Raw genomic sequence first — 17,127 nt, 5'->3', positions numbered from 1 at the left:
AATGGGAGTTAGCTGGGGAAGGGTGGGAATAAAACACTCTAGGAGAGGGTGTCCCTTGGACAAAGCCCTCAAGGTGGGAAAGACGGGGTGGTCATGGAACTGGAAGAAGGCCAATGTGGACTGAGCAGAGGGCGGTACTGAAAGGAGGCCCAGGAGATGGGTGGGAGACAGATGAGTCCTCTTAGGGATTTGGAGTTTGACCTGATTGCAGGGGAGCCAGGGAAGGGTTTTCAAGGAGGAACATGACATGGTCTGATCCCTGTTGCTGGAGGAATTTGGGAGGGACAGTGGCTGGGATCTGGGCCCTGATGAACAGCCAGTCTGAGGGGAACCCCTTGGGGGCAGGGTCCATGTTGCCTCTGGCAGTGAGGCAGCTCTATTTGACCTCTGCCACCAAGGCTCACCTGGGCAACAGGCCTGTTGGCACGTTAAGAATGACATTCTTCTTCATTGGTTCCTGGCTGGCCCTTGGGTCCTTTCTTCTACCAAGACAGGGTTGCCTGTGCCTATGGGGCTTGTATTTTTTGAACCCAAATGAAGACAGCAGATTGAGGGTCTTATGAAGACCGAAGAGCAAAATCCTGGAATGTCCACTGTGCTGAGGAGCAGTGTCCCTGTTACCAGCCTGGGTTAGGAAGTGCATTGCCTTCAGCTTAACCCTGTTCACTCCATCAGTGATAAGCATCTGGCTTGAAGACTTATGAAGACTCCTAAATGTAGACTCAGGACTGATTTCTTGTTAAGTCTTATTAGTAGTGATGGTGGTGGTATAATCATAATTTTCCATTTAACGTGGAAAATATATTTCTTTACTAAATTGGAAATAATTGAGTAAAGAAGGAAATAATTGCTCAATTCCCAACTGAGTAAAGAAGGAAACATAAGTAGTTCTAAAAATAAATATCAGAAGTTTAAATACTCTTGTCTTCTGTGGTCTGAAAGAATGCCTCTTCCTGAGTGTGGGGAAGTCTGATCCTTCCTTTTTTTGTTTTTCTAAACTGAAAAGCTGTTTTCAGTTTGCAGGATAAGATGCTGTTTTCACAAAAGCAGCCCCGCTCAGCATTAAGTGAGTTCACTTAGTACCTTTGTGACTTTGGGCGCAGTGCTGTACAACGGAGGTAATGGTAGGCCTTAGCTCAGGGCTCTGCTGGTGAGTGAATGTTTTAAATGAGTGACTATTTGTAAATGGCTTAAAACAGCCTTTGATAAAAATGTGTTACACTGTTGGTGGGACTCTAAATTAGTATAACTTCTATGCAAAACAGTATGGAGATTCCTGAAAGAACTAAAAATAGACCTACCATTCGATTCAGCAATCCCATGACTTTGTGTCTACCCAGAGGAAAAGAAGTCCTTTCATCAAAAAGACACCTGCACTCAAATGTTCACTGCAGCATAGTTCACAACTGCAAAGCTGTGTAATCAACCCAAGTGCCCATCAATTCATGAGTGGATTAACAAAATGTAGTGTACACACACACACACACACACACACACACACACACACTATGGAGGACTACTCAGCCATAAAAAGGAATGAATGTCTTTTGCAGCAAGTTGGATGGAACTGGAGATCATTATCTTAAGTGAAGTATCCAGGAATGGAAAACCAAACACCACGTGTTCTCACTAATAAATGAGACCTGAATGATGGCACACCGGCATAAGAAACCAAGAAGAAAAAGTGGGAGGAGAGGTGTAGGATAAAAATTTACCTGTTGGGTACAACAACACTATTCTGGTGATGCACACACCAAAAGCCCTGGTTAAGCATGATACAAAGTATCCACGTAACAAAAACATTTGTACCCCCTTAATATTTTGAAATTAAAATAGAAATGTGTTCCCAGATGAGGTGCAATACAGGCAGAGGAACACACCCTTCCTTCTTTTGGCTTGTCAGAGACATTCTCCTTCCCAGGAAGGCACTGTTGTGTGTTCAGGGATAGCTGGAGATTTTTCTGGAGCTGGGGAAATAACCAGCCCCACGCTGTGAGCTTTATGGTTGTCCATGCAGGCTGCAAGAAACTACCTCAGCTCTGTTTCCTTTGCACCTTTGGCAAAGCCTTACTTGAACACTTTAGTCTTCTCTCAATCTGTCTTCAAGGTTTGGTCCAAGAGCTTCCTTGGTTGCCATTTAGCAGGGCCTTGGGAACCAGAGTTCTCAGTAGGAACGTGAAAGTCACTGGGGGTGAGGGAGGGGCATTGTTCCTTCCCATTTTTCCCTTCCACGTTTTTAAAGCATGTAGGTGCTTGCTCTACCAGGCTCCAGATAATTTCCCATTTCCTAACCTATTCACAAAGTTTCCCACCACTTTCTATTTTGGGCGTTGACACGATGTTCTCAGCCTTTGCTAATCACTAAGAACCTTGGTTCTTGTCCTTTCAAAATCTCCAGGAACTTCAAAAGCCACCCACAGTACACAAATAGAGCCGGAGGCTTAAGATATTCTGGAAACAAAATTCTTCAGTAGACAAACAATTTATGGAGTCGATAAATAGTTACAACAACAACAACAACAAAAAATGTGGTTTTGAATAGCAAGGAGCAGAGGTTCAAGGTGGGAGAGGGAAGAGGGAGCGTAAGTATAATGCTGTTGTTCAGTTTAGTTTGAAGATTTTTTTTTATTGTTGGGGATTCATTGAGGGTACAATAAGCCAGGTTACACTGATTGCAATTGTTAGGTAAAGTTCCTCTTGCAATCATGTCTTGCCCCCATAAAGTGTGACACACACCAAGGCCCCACCCCCCTCCCAGTTTGAGGATTTTTTTAAAAAGCAAAGTCACACACACCTAACAAACTCTGTCTCTGATTGCCGTGAGTCACCTGTCCACTGAAAATGCAGGATACTAATTTGGGGGCTATAAGACTGATTCACTATTTTGTTCCTTTTATACCGAGAATTTAAAGCACTTAACCCATCAAAAGGGACTTTTTAAGTGAATAGCTTGTGCCCAAGGGATTACATTAAAAAAAAAAATTAAAGGAAACGTCCTCTTATATGCTCAAGTAAATGGGATCTGTCTTCAGTCACTTTCCCCTCTCATTCTTCTATTTGGGATTTTGATCCCGTTGAGCCAGAGGTGGAGAGAGCTCCTTCCAGGTTCCGTGCCGGCTCTGCCAGGACAGCGGTGCAAGCATGGGCTTTTCTGGACTTCCCTGTCCGTGTCACAAACCATCAGATCCACCGCCCCAGAGTGTGGCGCGGAGCCGCCTGATTCCCCACTTTACAGCGTGGACATCGCGGTTAATTCACACGTGGCTGACACTTGAGTGCCACTGTCTACCATAAGCATTATCTCTTCCAGCTGGGACAAGATTTCTGCGAACGCCGTCTGGGCCTCGGTTCCCTGCTGGGACACAGTTCATCTTCCTTCGCAAGCCCGCAAAGCGTCCAGATGGGGAGGGGGCGGGCACTGTGGTGTTGGGTGGGAGCGGGGGCGTCCTGGGCTGTGCGGTCGGCAGACCACGGCTTCTGCCAGGGCGCCGTCGTCGATTGGCGGAACGACCACCTGAGGCAGCTCCCTAAATGCCTCGTCTGCCAACAAGGACCAGCCCGGTGTTTACAAGGGAAAAATAAAAGTCAGCGAGGCTGAGAAGTCAGCTGCGGCCTTTCTTCCCACACTTACCGGTGTCACAACAATGATTCACCTCAAGATGGGGCGGCAGCTTCCCTAATTAGCCTGGAGACGCTCCGGCCCCACATGGTTATTTAAAAAAAAAAGAAAACCCCAACTTTTACTTTTATTCGAATGCACACTTCCTTCCCTGGGCGCCCACTCCCTCTCGGCCCCGGGCGGGCACGCCACCGGCTTTGCCAGGCGGGTCCAGAGCGCGCCCCTAGGTGATCTGGGGGGTCGGAATCCCCATCCCGAGGGCGCGCAGGTGACCCGAGCTTGGGCGCCTCGCCCTCCAGGCCGGTCGCCGGGCACGCGCCGCCCGCTCGGGGGTCTACGGTGCACCCGCCTCCACCCCCCAGCAGGGGGCGGCCAGGCCGGGAGCCCCGACAGCGCCGCCGCGCGGGCGGGCGAGGTGGCGAGCGGCAGCCGGCCCGGGGTGGGAAGAGGGCCCGCCGGGCGCGTGGAGGGCGGCCTGGGCCTGCACCCTGGTCGCCACCCCTCCTCTAGTCTCCCGCGGGGCCACCCGGGCCGGCTGGCACCTGCCCCCGCGAGGTCTCGGACTGACTCGGCCGGCCCGGCGGCGGCGGGGGCGGCGGGAGCGGCGGGAGCGGCGCGCCGCGGGGGAGGTGCTCGGCGGCCGGCGAGCGGAGCAGAGCCGAGCGGCGTCCGCCCCCGCCGAGCCGAGCGGAGCCGAGCCCAGTCGGCGTGCGGGAGCTGGGTGCGCGCGCCGAGCGCAAGGCCTGGGCGGGCGGCAGAGGGTCGTGCCCGCGTAGGGGTCCCGCTCTCCGGCCGCCGAGGCCGGCTCTGGGGAGGCCCGGCGGCCACCTGCTGCGTCGCGCTGCGGGCCGCCTCGGCTTCGGCGGGGCCCGGCACGCTCCGGGAGGGAGCAGCCCCGGCTCGCCGCGCCCGCTGACGGTGCTCTTCCCTGCGCGTCTCGCCGAGCCCGGGCCACGCTCCGCTGCCAGGTACCCGGGATGGTGTGAAATCGCCTGGCCACAAGGCGTGCGTGGGTCGAAGCCCGGGCGGCGCGGGGGCGCCTGGGCGGGGGGCGGCGCGGAACCGAGTGGCTCCTCGACGCCGGGCCGGGGGTGGCGTGGCGAGGGCAGAGCCGCGCAGCCGGGGCCCCTCGGACCCGGGAGGGGGCGCCATCCCCGCGGCCGCCGCCGCCGCCGGGAGTAGCGCGGGGTCCGCGGGGCCGAGAGAAGCCAGACGCGCTCGTGCCAAGTGCCCAAAAGTTTCCCTTTGCTCACTTTGCTGGACTGAACTTTAAATTGTAAGGCAAAGCCCAGCGGTTTAATGCGCTAGGAAGATAAAAGGAGAGGGAGGGAATGTCTTTTGCTCGGTCTAAAATTTTATACACGAAATATTTGTGATGTCTTTGAAGGCTGTTTTAGGGAAAGCAGTGGACAAATTCATTAACTATCTGCCTTATGCCTTAGGCAATGGTTTATTTAACAGGTTTTAGGCTTTGATTACACGCTACCGGTAAAGGATTCTGGGGTTGATCTAAGAAGTCTTAAAAAAATGTTTTTTGTTTTTTTTTTGAAACAGTGTCTCACTCTGTTGCCCAGGCTAGAGTGCAGTGGTGTCAACCTAGCTCACAGTAACTTCAAATTCCTGGGTACAAGCGACCACTCCTGCCTCAGCCTCTGAATAGCTGGGACTACAGGCACTCAACGCCCAGCTAGTTGTTCTGTTTTTAGTAGAGATGGGGTCTCACTCTGGCTCAGGTTGGTCTTGATCTCATGAGCTCAAGGGATCCTCCCACCTGGGCCTCCCTGAGTGCTAGTATTACAGGCGCGAGCCACCAAGCCCTGCCAGAACTTTTCAAATTTTTAATTAAATATTTGTTGAACAGACGCTTCATTACAGGCAGGGCTTTAACATGCATTCACATGTGATCAGAGCATACGTAGTTATGAAAATGAGCCAACGTTTGGCTTTTGGCATGCACATAAAAAGCAGTGCCACCGTATGAATTGGATTTGTACAGGTACAAGCAGACTGTAGGAATCAGGTCACTACAGAACACTTAATTTTTGAGCCAGGAAATCCAAGAGGAAGACAGGAGCAGCTGTTTGACCTTTTTAGAGCCCACTCACACCTTCCCAAACTGATCTTAAAGTGTCCTGCTCCATTATTCCTGCCTGCAAGCTTCCTCCATTTGTATAAACACAATCACTGAAGAGAATCTATTTAGACCCCTGGGTTCTCCTTGGAGCTCAGTCACTGGGGCACACCCTGGGAATGATGGAGCATTGCCCATCATCCTAGGAGCCCCTTGATGTCATAGAATTGTGAGGAAGAAGTTAAATAGAGATAGTGCCTGTGGTGGCATTAGGGGTCCCTGTGTTGGGGCTGGGTGGAGAAGCGCACAGCTGGGCTGGTTTGCAGGTTCTTCCCCATTGCTGTGCGATATTGGAGCCCGAGGCAAGAGGAAGAGTCAGGAATTCTGATCCTGTCTTTATTTAAAGTTGCAATATGTTGCCATCATAGTTTTTTTGTATTGATTTTGATGTTTTAACATATTGCATTGAAACATATTTATCTTGCTGAGTTTGGGGTACCTGCTTAAATTTTGTGCCTGCAGCATGTTTCTCACTTGTCTCACCCTAATTCTGGGGAATGAGAGTAAGGATAGTGCTGTGGTTTGTGCCCCCTTGCTTAAAATTCATATGATGAAACCTAATCCTCAAGGTGGTAATATTAAGAGATGAGGCGCGTGGGAAATGACAGGTCATGAATGGGATTAGTGCCTTTACAGGAGAGGCCTAAGGGAGTTTGTTCACCCCTTCTACCTTGTGAAGACCCAGTGAGAAGGTGCCTTCTATTGGGAATGGGCCTTCATCAGACACTGGATCTGCCAGTGCCTTGATGTTGGACTTCTAGCCTCCAGAACTAGAAGTAAGTTTATATTATTTATTAGTCACTCAGTTTATGGTTTTTGTTATAGCAGCTCAAATGAACTCAACTAGCTCACAGGGATGCTCTGAGGGTTAGAAGAGAGTATAGTTGAAGGTGCCAGGCCCTCCAGGTGGCTGAATTTTCTGGGATGGTAGGGGGGCCTGGATTTGACTTGGGGAGCTTGTGAATACTTGTTTTCCCCCTGGAAGTTGGTCCTTTGCCCTGTCGTACACAGACACATCTAAGTACTGCTTGTGTTGCATCTAGACCCTATGGAAACCTGCCCAGGGTTAATTGTGAAAGGGTATAACATTTTTAATAAGTGAGCTTAATTTTGCTATTCCAAACAAACTTCTTTGCTTCCCTTTTTGGTATACTTAGTCCTAGTTTGTGATTCTGTTTTTCTTGAGCCTAATTGATGTGATATTATTTCAGTCACTTTCTAGCTTACGGGTAGCTTGGTCAGTCTTTCAGTCTGTTCATAACACTCCTTGAGGGTTCATTTTTGCTGCAGGTGGTCCCTGGGCGCTAGGAAAGGACTCCAGTCATTCCTGGCATGGGAAAGTTTGTAGTCATGCCTGGGCAGGGAGGAGAGGCCTCTTGCTGCTCCTCTGGTCCTCTTGCTGTGCTTCAGTGAATCCTCACTCCCCAACATTGGGACTCCTTCTCATGTTTTCACTAAGTATTGTCCAGCTGGCGTCCCCATGAGCCACAGCTGGGGACCTGGTTCTTGCATTGGCCCTGAAGGCCCTACACTCTGGTCTCTTCTGGGTCCCTACTGGGCACCTGCAAACCTGCCTAGGTTGTGCAGAACCATGTTAGGTTGCCATTCCTGTTAGACTGAGCTGTGTCCCCCCCACCGCTCCCTGCAGGAAGCAGGACAGAAACTCCCCAGCTTTCCATGTTCCCCTCAGCCTTGTGGCTTTTATTCCGTCACTGGCCCTTCTCCAGAGAAGGGGCAGAGTGGTAAGGGCTCAGTCCCTACAGGTTCATCTCCCAACCTCTGGGTATTTTTTCTACCTGTCAGGAAGAAATGTCTCTTTGGTTGTATCTTCTGTTGTCTGTACATGATGGTTTAGAGTACAGCTCAGACTTCCGGACTTTGCTCTTGGATATTTTTATGTTAATCACTATCCTCCTCCCCGTCGCTGGAGAAAGCAGATTTAGGAGAAGCCCCTAGTAAAGTGGGAGTAGGCAGAGAGACACAGTCTGGGATAGTCAACTAGATGTCCGCTGCTCTCCCGGTTGCCATCTCTGTCAGCTGGTCCACCTAGGTCATGTGCAGTAGACATTTTATTACTTGAAAAAGGCTGGAGAAGCCATTGAGATCTGCTGGAGATTCCATTCAGGGCCAGAGGAAACAAGTGAAAGAGCAGTTTTGGGGTGTTGGTTTTGGGGGAGAATAGAATTGCTTTCTGCTTACACATTCCTGAGCCCAGCCTAGCACACCAATTTCATGTGGATTCATGGCTTCCAAACTCTCATCCCTGTTTATACTTTGCTGCTTCATCAGAGTGGCCTGCTGTGGGCTTGGCACCTACCAAAAGCAGCAGGAAAAAGAAGGAAAAGTCTGAGTTGTAATTAGCTGCTTCTGGGTGCTTAGGAGAGGAAGATTAGCCCTTATAAAGCCTCAAGCTGTATACCCAAGCCCTGGTTTTTTTTTTCACACTCTGTTCACACTGGATTTTGAAGATGACGTGATCAGAGAAAGGTTCTTGAGGGAGATGGGACTTAAAGTAGTGTTTAGACTTGGCCACAAGGACATGAGATGAGAGACCTGCTGTGAGGAGACAGACCGGCCAAGTACAGGGTGTGCACGTCTCCTGAGGTATGACTGGGGCTGCTGCTGTGCTTACCTCCTTCACTGTCTGGGTACCTGAAAACACTGGTATAATTCGTGTCACCTCTAGATAGGACAAGAGGGACAGCCAGCATTCTAAATACCTTTTGTTTTCCCCAAACTGAATGCAAATCAGATGAATGAATTCTCATTGAGTCCTGTTATTCTTAATTCTCTGTATCTGGAAAATAATTTCAAAGCTTTAAAGGGTTCTTTAGACACATTTGTGATTCTGAGAAGTTACCTTGAAATTGTTTGTGTTGCTTTTAACGTGATCTAGCTTGTAATCCCGACCTTGGTGGATCATGAACAAATGATGCCAGGCCAGTGCTCAGGGAATTTAGCAGCAGATTGATGAGAAATGATGGGTGAGGTATGTGCAGATAGCCAGCAACACCAGGTCATCCACTAGCTTCATGCAGACTCAGAAGCTATTCCTGAAGAGATTCTTGGTAGGAAGGTTCATAAATATTTTTCCTATGTGCAAAGGAAATATAAAAGATCCTTTTAGAAGGTTAGGAATGTAAAGTTCTTTATTCGCTTAGGCCTCCTCCTAGCCATGGTGTGTGGAACTGATTTGTAAATGTGTGCAGTTGAAGAACTTCCGGAAATATTTGCCTTTATCTCTAAGGTCTGTACATCAGTCTCTCTGAGGTTTCTGCCCTCAAATCCCCATGTCTGTGAGAGGCTCCCAAATCATTAGCTGTGGTGTGCACAGTTCCTAAGAAACTACTCTCAGAAAGACTGCCACATTTGTGGGATGTGAAAATGTCAGCAGCATTTTGCTCCCGTAAAGCAGGTGGTCCAGCCGAGTGCTGCAGCTGGGCTCTGGTTTCTACTCTGCCACTTAGAGGCCCGATGACCTTAGTCACTCCTTAGAGTAGGGGTGGTAATAGATACACACATGGGCATTACGTGAGGTGCCGTATGACAAACGTGGAAAATGCTTCAAATTATTCATAGGTGTTACTCCTCCATTGTGTTTCTTGTAAGATGAAAAGGCATTGGTTAGAATTCTCAGTTAATTCTCTTTACCCTCTAGTAAAGTTCTCTAGTGATAAAGGGTCCTTCTGCATCTGAGTACAATGAACATAACCACTTTACAGACTGCTTCTGCGCTGAGCCAGTGCTGGAAGCTGTCATGTGGGAAATGACCTTGATGCGATTTAGAACACACATTGAGAAGGAGGGTATAGAGATGGATCGGGTGGCCCAGGGAAGACAGGAGGCAGGGGACAGAGAGAGGGTGGGTGATCCAGGTAGAACAAAGGACAGAGGACAGAGATGGGTGGGTGACCCAGCTAGGATAGGGGACAGACAGGGGCTAGAGATGGGGTGACACAGGTAGGACAGGGCACAGGTGAGTGGAAGACACTAGCCCTACATCCTGGGGTACAGAGCATCCCCATGTCCCATCTCTACAGTAGCAATCTTCCCACTAAATGTGTGTTCAGAAGACCAGATTTTAAGTACTGGCAGTGGGCACCAGAAGTGAGGGGCCCTGGGCTAAGAACATACATGTACTTGTTCTGTTAGATGCAGGGACACTCCCATCATGGCATATCTGGCTTACCAATGAGCCTGATGAACAGCCTTGGATTCAGAGAACCTGAGTGGGTGCCCCCAGTGGGTAACTGGTTTTGACTGAACATTAGGTTCCTTCAGTCTCAGGCATGTGAATACATTACGAATATTGAGCCTCTTTTCTGTATGTAGCGTATTGTGAATATTAGCTGCCTTGGGTATGCACATTTAGTGCCTCAGGAATGGTAGGCATCTCTTGGGCTTCCCATGCCTTCCTACCTATGTTTAATACACACAATCTCTACTTACTGTTTGTCCCTGACATACCTTAACACAGAGATTCATCCATTGCGTTTGTCATCGTTTCCTCAGAATGAAAGTACTCAAACAGTATAACAAATGCACGTTACAGGAGGATACAAATTAGTCTCTTAACATCGGTTTCCAGATTGGGTATATTTCTGTGAGGTTATTGTCTTATAAGGATGGGTGAGCCTGAGGTACTAGGGGACCTTCTGGGACCTGTATAGGTTTATGAGTCTCACTCAAACCTACATCAAGTTCATGGATGAACACTGAACTGGGTGCTCAGGGCTGGCTTCAGCTCTTCTTGCTCCTCGGGCAAGACAGTGACCCTGGGGGATGCTTCCCCTCACACTGGACAGGCTGGTAGTCTCAACCCCTGTCTCTGTTCTGTCAGGTTGCAGCTCTGCAGCAGCACACATGCCCGGTCCTGGCAGGTGCAGGGGTAAGTACAGTGGGCATAGGCATCACTCTTCATCCCAGGGAGTGAGCTCAGACCTGGGCTCTTGAGTGCTCTTCACTTCTGTGAAGCTATACACAGAAGTGGGAGATACAGCAAGCAGCCTGTTACTCTAAACTGTTTTTTTTTTTTTTTGGTCAGGGCTAGGTTTGAACCCACTACCTTGGTATATGGGGCTGGCGCCCTGCTCCTTTGAGTCACAGGTGCTGCCCATACTCTTACCTGGTTTTACTACCCAAGGCCTAGTCATGAAGTTCTGTGATCTAGCCTCAGTTATTCACCTTTCCCTGCCCTCCCTGGGGAATGGTACCAAGAACTTTTTTGTGGGTCTCCTTTGCATGGGAGATTTGTGACTTAGAGGCTGCAGTGCTAACTCTGCCAACAGAGGTGAAGAGGGAGGAGGAACAGGGTTTGTTGGTGGGTCAGACGCACCCACTTGAGGTCTGATTCACACAGCCCTGCCTCTCCACGGGGCTTGGTGATTCACTCCCTTTGAACTGTGATCCTTTCCACAGGAACTGAATTTCACGTAGTTTTGGATGGTTGCTGGGCGTCAGCTGCATGCTTCATTGGAAATTAGATTCTTCAGTCATCACGTGTTAGTGTTTCCAGTGTGCTCTCTGGGTGAAAATGGATCTTGGTAAATAAACACAAACATTTTGAAGGTTTGAGTCACCTGTTTTCTGAGGCTCGGCCAATGTTACCTTGTTTTCTTCCTTTTTAGAATTTCAGATTAATGTGAGGATACAAACAATTAGGACACAATGTTTGCATTTGCTAGGGTGAGTCTCTGTTGTAGCTGTGTCCCCCACCCAGGAGGCATGCCATATACCCTTACATTGTGCTCATTAAGTGGGAGCATATCCATCTCCCACCTTCCTCCCTGCTGTTACCCTGTTTCCCCGAAAATAAGACAGTGTCTTATTTCAAGGTGTGCTCCCAAAGATGCGCTAGGTCTTATTTTCAGGGGACATCTTATCTTTCCTGTAAGTAGGTCTTATTTTTGGAGGATGTCTTATTTTTGGGGAAACAGGGTACCTTGTTTTCTTTATGGCCTTCGTGAGGAAAGAGGCATCGCTGAGTTAAGGTGTGCTGGTAAGGGTGACTTATGGTATTACATTCTAGAACAGAAAACAGCTGAGTGCATCTCAGAGGGCTCCCTGAGTGGGGGAGGGACTGCTATAGACAGAGTATGGCCAGGTCAGCAAGCAGGGAAGGGCACAAGTTCTGCATGGAGCTGGCTGGTTAGACCTCTGGGCTTTGACTGGACTTGAGATTTGCCTCATGCCAGTCAGGCTCCTCTTTGGCTACTTTCTCATGTGGCTCGAGGCTGGGAGCTGCAGTTACAGGCAGTCTCTGCCATCTAGCTTGGGGACAGAATAGGAGCAGACATCTCTTAACATTTCAGAGCAATGTTTCTTTCCAAATGTCTGTCTGTGCTGAATGTACATATACACATGTATGCATAGAAGTACATATTTATAAAAAGAGATAATGTCTGTGTTGTTTTGTGGGCTGCCTTTTCAAGATAAACGTATGTGTTGAGTCTTTTTTCCACCTTATTAGATTATTGTGTATTCTTCCTCATGGCTATGAGGAATTTTATTGCAAGAATGGGTTTCAGCTGCCTCACCCCAGGCCTCTCTAAGACCGACTGTTACCTGGGTCATTTTCAATCTTTTGCTGTTTAGTAACATAACGATTAATGTCTTTCTTTGCCTATCTTCTTAAGATTGTGATTATTTTGTACATCACAGATCTTTGAAGTTTTGCACATTTTTCTGATCAGGGCCTGTGGAGTATTACCTTCTAAGTAGATTTCATGTATATATACAAGACTCCTCCTTTGGTATGTCCTGCCTGAAATAATTTTTTTTCACACCAGGGTTTTTTCCCATGAGATGAATTTTTACCAAGATTTCTGGCATCTTAGTTGGCAGCATTTGTGTTATTCGGGATTCACTCTAATTAGTTGAAGCAGAAGAGGATGTAAGGCAGGTTATTCAAGGCCAACAGAATTGTTGGAAGCTCAGCCCTTGGCCAGACATGCAGGTGTGACCCTAGAGGCACACTCAGAGCTGGCCTGTGGGAATGCTGCCTCTGCCTGGCCGGGAGTCCACAGTGGGCCTAGGCTGTGCACCTCCACCATCCACCTGCCCCATGGAGGGTTCTGCCTGCTGCTCAGTGTCAGTGGAGCTGGAGCCAAGGCTCTGAGGCTTCCATCGCCACTCATGGGAAAAGCATCCTTCCCTGGTGGCACCCCTTCCATGAGCCCCAACACCCCTCTCCCTGCATTCTCATCCCCAGCCTGAATTTCAGAGCACATGGTGAAGCCACACACAGGTAGTTCTCCAGACTCTCCTTGTATAGAAACCAGTGTTTGAAAATTAGGTCCCCGGAGACCTTCCTTAGATGAGAGGACACGTGGGTTGTAAGGGGCTGCCTGGGTTTCTATCTCAATGCAGAAGAACTCTCTGTTCTCTTTGCCCATTTCTGGCCCTGCAGCTGAGCAGCCCTTCCTATCAGGACTGGTCAGATAGGGAGCAGGTGTTAACCTACTGCTGAGTTAATAACCACTTTTTTTTTTTTATGAGTCATAATTGATCAGGAATCAGTTTATGAAAATATTTCTCTTGGCCTCTTCAAACAAGTTTTATGTGTAATTACTGTGAACTCTGGTGTCTATATAGTTCCAAGCTACCCTCTGAGTGGATCACTGTATTTTCTCTTGTTCGAGGAAAGCATTGCTGATGATAGATTCCAGGAGAGACATTGTCCTTAGTGACCCAGAGCTCGGCCTGGGGACAGCGGGGGCAGCCACCAGCCTCACAGTGCAAACGCTCCTGACCCCAGCAGTCAATGTCACTCCTTCAGAGATGTACTATTTAAAACACCCTTGGTGCTTCTGGTGAGTGTGGGAGGAGGAAGGCGGAAGGCACCCAGCCTTTGAGGGGGAGTAGCGTCCTTCCCCATAGCCTGTTAGGACTAGTCCCAGAAGGGTACAGCAAGTCATGCTTTTAGCCTGTCCAGGAATTACGCCTGTCCAGGAAACCCATATTCTTTTTTTCAAAAAGAAAATAATAGTGATTTGACGTATACCAGATGAGTCACCTTAGGTTTCTATGGCACCTTATCTTTATGAATTTAAAATAGGATTGATTTATATGTAACAGCTGTTTTCCTTTCATCTTGCAGGGGTATAGGTTGATTGTGTATTATGAGGCAAACTGTAATAGTTATTTTACCAGTAACAACTGTTTTTCTTTTCTTCTAACCAGATAAAATGGGACTCTTGGAGTTATTTCTTATGATACATAAATACTGTCTAATTCAGGCTGCCTAGTGCATGATTCCTCCCCCTCACATCTTGTGCTTTAAAATTATTAATAAAGTGTGAGTGTGTGCTCAGGAGTCTCATTCCCAGGCAGAGATGTGATGATATTTACCACTTGTTGAAGATTGCTCAGCATTTTGGGTAATTTCACCTTTATCATCTCATTTAATCCTCATCGTTACCCAGGGTGTTTTTAAATGAGGAAATGGAGGCTCAGGAAAGTGAAGTCACTGGGCCAGGGCTGCTTAGCTGGTGAGCGACAGAGCTGTGACCCTGTCTTTGCCCACTGCCCTCAAGAGATGGTCACCCCCTGAGCACAGCCTGTGTTCTCCTATGCCGAGGATGCCCTTGGCCCTGGTCACACATGGGCTATGTGACTGCTTATTCAATGCTGTCACGACTGCTGAGCTAACATACAGGGGCTGTCATGATTGCTTCATCCCACTGTTTTATCCCCAGTTTACGGAGGAGCAAACAGAAGCACAGAGAGGTTATGGTACTTGCCCAGGTGCAGGGGAGCAGGGATTTGAACCTAGGGTCCTTTCCTCATTGCCTTGTTTTTTGTTTTTTTCTTCTTTTTTTATTAAATCATAGCTGTGTATCATTGCCTTGTTTTTAACCTGTCTTGACCTGTCAGCTTGGAAACAGCATAAGTGAGTATAACCTGCCCAGGGTTTTACTTAATATAAGTCAACTCTCTTGGGCAAAGTATTCCCCCGGGTATGTAGGGCCTGGGGCACAGGAGGGGCTCCTTACTGCCAGGTCAGCTTCTCCCTCCTCCCTGAAATCCCACCTGGGACCTAACCCCTACTTGGAGTCCAGGGTGAAACCCTCCTTCCCTCCTGCATCTCTCAGCCTCGCCTGCACCAGCTTCTGGGGGATAGGGAGGGATAGGCCACAGGCTGGCCTGACCTGAGCCCGCACCCTGCTGTTTGGGTGGACGTGGGTGAAGTCTTGGTCTCACTTTCCTCCTCTGTGATTCCTGCCTCCCAGGGTTTTTGAGAGAAGGAAATAGAAGGTACATTGTAACCAGTATCCAGTAGTGAGAAGGAAACATTTCCATTATAATTAGTCCTTATTCTACTTTCCCTACTTTTTATGGGGGGGAGGGGTTAGGGTGCAGTTCCCACCCCCAGGCTGAGGGCTGGTACCAATCTTTGGTGTATTAGGAACTGGGCTGCACAGCATCACCACCTGAGCTCCATCTCCTATCTCCCCCCACACACTTGGAAAAATTGTCTTCCATGAAACCAGTCCCTGGTGCCAAAAAGATTCCAGTCCGTGGCCTGTTAGGAACTGGGCCGCAGAGCAGGAGGTGAGTAGTGGACTAGCAAGCAAAGCTTCATCTGTATTTATAGCTGCTGCCCACTGCCCACAACACTGCCTGAGCTCTGCCTCCCGTTCCATCTCCCCTCACTCTCCCTTGTCCATGGAAAAATCGTCTTCCATGAAATTAATCCCTGGTCCCAAAAAGGTTGGGGACTGCTGGGCTAAGGTATCCTAGTTAAAATTGAATGAGACTTGGTGGGGAGGAGATGCTAACCAGTGGCCACTTGATCTGGTGAGGTGGGAGGAGTAGGGGTGAGGTGGTGTGGACCTGCCTTTGGCGGCTGTGCTTGGAGGGGCTTACCGGGGCAGCAGTGGTCTGTGCCTTGGAGGAGCCATCCCTGAGGGAGGTTATCCCTTGGAGGAGAATCTATACCATGGGGAAGGTGCCTTGGGGGACCATTCTGGAGTGACCCAGGCCTTCAAGGGGCCCATGCCTTGGGGGACGTGTGCCTTGGAGGGGCTGTTCTTTGGAGAGTTCATGCCTTGGTGGAGGTGTGCCTCAGGGAAGTCATGCCTGGGAGGGGCTGTGCCTTAGGGGCTGGCCAGGGCTCTGCTGCATTGCAGATGGCATGTGCTGGAGGTCTGTTGGTGCAAGGCCTGACTCTCCCATTCTCCAGCTATGGGCTCTCACTGCCCGCATTCCCCATCTGGAAAATGGCGTGGAACTGTACTACCTCCCAGGGTTGTCTTGTGAAGTCAGTAGGGTGCTAGTGCCTATAAAGTACTTAGCACAGTGCTGGGCCCAGAGTGAGCACATAGTGAACACATAATTAGCCCTGGCTGTTAAGTCCATGCTTCCTTCTGAAGGCCTTCTGAATGGCTGCTGTTAGTGAGAATAAAAGGGGGGAGACAGGAATGGAGCCGTGGTTGGCTGAACATGTACTGTATTCCAAGCACTGCTAGATGCTTAAGGAATGTATTATAACCTTCTGTATTAGCCTTCTAATTAACAGCACAAGTGATCATCCCTGTTTTTGAAGAGATGAAGAAACTGAAGTTCAGGGAGGTAAAAGCAGCTTGCTTGTCCCCAGCCAAGAAGACAGAGGTAGGGCCAGGGGTGGCCATCTGAAACTCCTGAGGGGGGTAGGCTGGAGTCCAGAGCTGGTGGCTCCAACCCAGTGTCTACCAGTAGGATCCTGACTTTGCACTTGGTTGGTGGTCTTATGGTACCAGGGTGGCTGCATCCTGAGTCTGGCTCCTTGGGTGATCCCGAATGAACTGCTTACCATGTGCTGGTGTGATTAACTGAAGGAGCAGATACTTCCGAAACATCATCTGCTTGTTTCTCCCCCGCTCCTAAATAAACACTTCTGTTGTAATAGCATGTTGATATTACAGCAGTTCTTTGCTCTTCTGATGGACAATATAGTCTATTGTACAAAGTTGCAGCTTAAGTTTCTCACTGTCACAGAGTTGGAATTCCCACTGAGTTCCTTTCTAGGGTCAGTATCTAGATGGCTTGCCATGGTTTTTGCTATCAGCTCTCCCCTAAGGCCAGGCTTCCCAGTTTTTCTGAGTACAAGAAGCAATTTGTAGCATCAAGAAATTTGTGAAATCTTTCATATGACAGTAACTATGTTTTCACAGTCTATGAATAGGGAAAACACACAAAAAAGACAATGAATTCGAGGGCTTTTCTAGGTGACACTGTATTTCATTAATCACATCAACATGTAACACACTTGAAAAATAAAACCTGTATATGTATGTGTTGTATTGATTCCATTTCCACACGGTACTTATACATCAGAAATTCTTTTTTTCTTTTTCCTTTTTTTTTTTTAATTGTTGGGGATTCATTGAGGGTACAA

The 17,127-nt window shown here is 48.6% G+C and overlaps 1 protein-coding gene across 1 annotated transcript in view; it reads left to right on the top strand.

Moving 5' to 3' along the window:
* The first annotated feature begins 4,332 nt into the window (after positions 1-4,332).
* CRACDL (CRACD like) overlaps positions 4,333-17,127 on the top strand; it is a 137,425-nt gene continuing 124,630 nt past the window's right edge. Inside the window, exon 1 of the mRNA XM_053589450.1 lies at positions 4,333-4,587. The gene's annotated coding sequence lies outside the window, so the exon portion shown is untranslated. The remainder of the gene's footprint in view (positions 4,588-17,127) is intronic.

Source organism: Nycticebus coucang, chromosome 4, assembly GCF_027406575.1.
Source record: "Nycticebus coucang isolate mNycCou1 chromosome 4, mNycCou1.pri, whole genome shotgun sequence".
NCBI classification, from domain to species: domain Eukaryota; kingdom Metazoa; phylum Chordata; class Mammalia; order Primates; family Lorisidae; genus Nycticebus; species Nycticebus coucang.
This window is presented reverse-complemented; position numbering and strand designations above follow the sequence as displayed.